The following is a 2,462-nucleotide window of genomic DNA, read 5'->3' as shown; positions in this document are numbered from 1 at the left end:
ATATCCTCGTTGCGAATTTCGTGTGCCAGATATCTGGGAATGAAATCGTGGGGATATCCATTCTTGGCAAAGAAATTGTGTGACAGTCCCGAATTGTCACGGACCAGCTGTCCCGAGTAGTAATCCGTCCAGACGGCAAGGTTTGGTGAGAACAGCACAATAGTAATAGGACAGGGCAAACAGAAGGCAGACAGAGAATTTCTCGAAGCAGGGCACTCATCCGCGGATTCCATCAATAAACAGATTCATCTGGACCCAGTCTGTAACCCCAAAAACCGGAAGCAGCGGGAATGAAACCAAATCAATTCCAACTGCCCCAGGACAGCAGCGCTTCACAACAGACTCTGCAGCCCTGAGGATGGCACCCAGAAATGTGAGGAAAATGCTGCAAACCATCTTCCCAGCTCCGCCAAACATTCCAACACCAACTCCAGGAGGCACACGGACTCCACATCTTTCTGATCCTAAACGCTCCGGTTTTCCGCAGCAGAGTATTGTACCCTGAACCCCCGGGAACAAGGTGAGGATGGCAACCCGTACACGGCCAGGAACGGCAGTGAGAGTGAGGGCAACAGCTGCCATTGTCGTATGGACAGCCACAAACACTCCCTTTGAAAAGGATTTTGTCCATATGAAAGTCTGTACAGCAGTATAACCCGGGGACCAACCAGACTGCGCTGGGGATTCATATTCCAGACAATTTACGGTGGGCACCGTTTTCCCTGAAAGTGAGTGGAGATTGATATTTCATTGCTGATGTGAAACCAGATCCTACACTGAATCTGCTCGCCGGTTTTTGTTGCTGTGGTGAAACGTTGTTCTAGCTCTCTGGTTTCCTTCATTCCTGTCCTGGTCAGGGAGGCTGGGGATTGGTCCTCTCCATCAGATGGAGGGACCAGCGCATTGTTGACCCAATTTAATCAAGAATGGAATTGGTTATCTTCACTTCTCATGGTTCATTGTTGTTCTGTTTTGTTGGATCTTACTTGAGCACTTTCTGGGACTTGACAATGCATTAAAGCTCCAGTCTGTTTGGAAGCACGGTTTGGAATTGTCTCGCTGCCATTTGTGTGAGCAGTACATGACATAGACGAATCGCACTCCCTCAAAGTCAGCATGCCAGTGTGTCTGGCAATGGGTCCGCCTTTTCTGTTTTGCTTCTGTCCCACGCTAAGAGCTGTCAGTTTTTGGATTCGCTGGAGTGCTGAGGGGGTAACACAATTTGTGTGGTATTTTTCTTCAGGCCAAACTCCACCCTCCAGGAAAAATAGCCAAACGCGCTGAGTAACAATCAGCAGGCGTTTGTTTTAGCAAATGGTCTATTCAAGCTGGTGTCAGCTTCTGGAGCGTCTCAGAGTTGCCAAGCACGGAAACAAGCCCTGCTATCTAACTTGCCACTGCTAAACAGATAACCGAAATTAATCTAGCCATATTTGCCAAAATTTGTCCCTTATCTCTCCGAACCCTTTCGGATGCCTTTGAAATGTTGTGAGCGCACCAGTCTCTGACACTAAATATGGCAATTCATTCTGGACACACGGAAATGTCTGTATTCAAAACAAGTGTCCCTCACATCCCCTTTAAATGTTACTGTTCTCACATTTAACCAATGTTATCTCGCTTTGAACTCATGTGCCTTGTGAAAAATTACTCCCTGACTCTTTTCTCTGTCCGTCTGCCTCATGTCTTTATAAAATTCTGTAAGGCCTTTCCTCAGCCCTGAAGCTCCAGGGAAAACTGTCGAAGACAATTCAGCTTCGTGCTATTGTCCAAACAGTGCAAACCTTGGAAACCCTTTCAAATACTTTCGAAATTGCACCACGTTCGTTACTGAATGCGTGATCTGTTAGTGCCTGAAGTGAAGCGATGCTGAAACTCTAGTAATGAGATTTTGGCGCACTGGGCCTCTGTGGTAGTGTGGCCGAGTGGTCTAAGGCGCTGGATTTAAGCTCCAGTCTCTATCGAGTCGTGGGTTCGAATCCCACCGCTACCAGCGGTTGCTCCGCTGCAAACAGTTGAACAGAACAAAACCTCTGCAGGCCGTCTGCGTCTTCGTTGTTGTGTTTGCCGCTGCTCATGTCAACTCAGAAAAACAGTGTGAGTCCTTGCATTCGAAGCCTCCTCAACCCCTCTGCTTTCGGATATATGCGTGGCCAGCTTCTGTGTCTCAAATAGTCAGTGCATTTGGCTGGAAGTTTGGTGGTTCGAGCCCGCCCTTATCATCGAGTATTTCAGTTCAAGTCTTTGAGACCAACCACGTCCCGACACGAGAACCCACCCGAGTCTGCAGCTGGATGTGGCCCCAATCTCTCCAAGGCCCCGCTGCCAACAGAAAGCGGCTACTGCAGCTTCAATCAGCGGCTTCCTGCTCAGCACCTGGAAAATCCTTCCCCAGGAACGGCTCTTCCCGTGTGAAAGGGACAACCATTCCACTTTAAATTGGACACGGCTTCAGAGGATTG

General features: G+C 48.6%; 1 non-coding gene across 1 annotated transcript; it reads left to right on the top strand.

Moving 5' to 3' along the window:
* The first annotated feature begins 1,911 nt into the window (after window positions 1-1,911).
* On the top strand, window positions 1,912-1,993 carry trnal-uaa (transfer RNA leucine (anticodon UAA)). The gene has a single exon. It is a non-coding gene; the product is annotated as a tRNA-Leu (tRNA).
* The last annotated feature ends 469 nt before the right edge of the window (window positions 1,994-2,462 follow it).

The sequence above is a fragment of the Chiloscyllium punctatum genome, chromosome 16 (genome assembly GCF_047496795.1).
Source record: "Chiloscyllium punctatum isolate Juve2018m chromosome 16, sChiPun1.3, whole genome shotgun sequence".
NCBI classification, from domain to species: Eukaryota; Metazoa; Chordata; class Chondrichthyes; order Orectolobiformes; family Hemiscylliidae; genus Chiloscyllium; species Chiloscyllium punctatum.
Note: the sequence above shows the minus strand (reverse complement) of the source record. Positions and strands in the feature narration are given on the sequence as shown.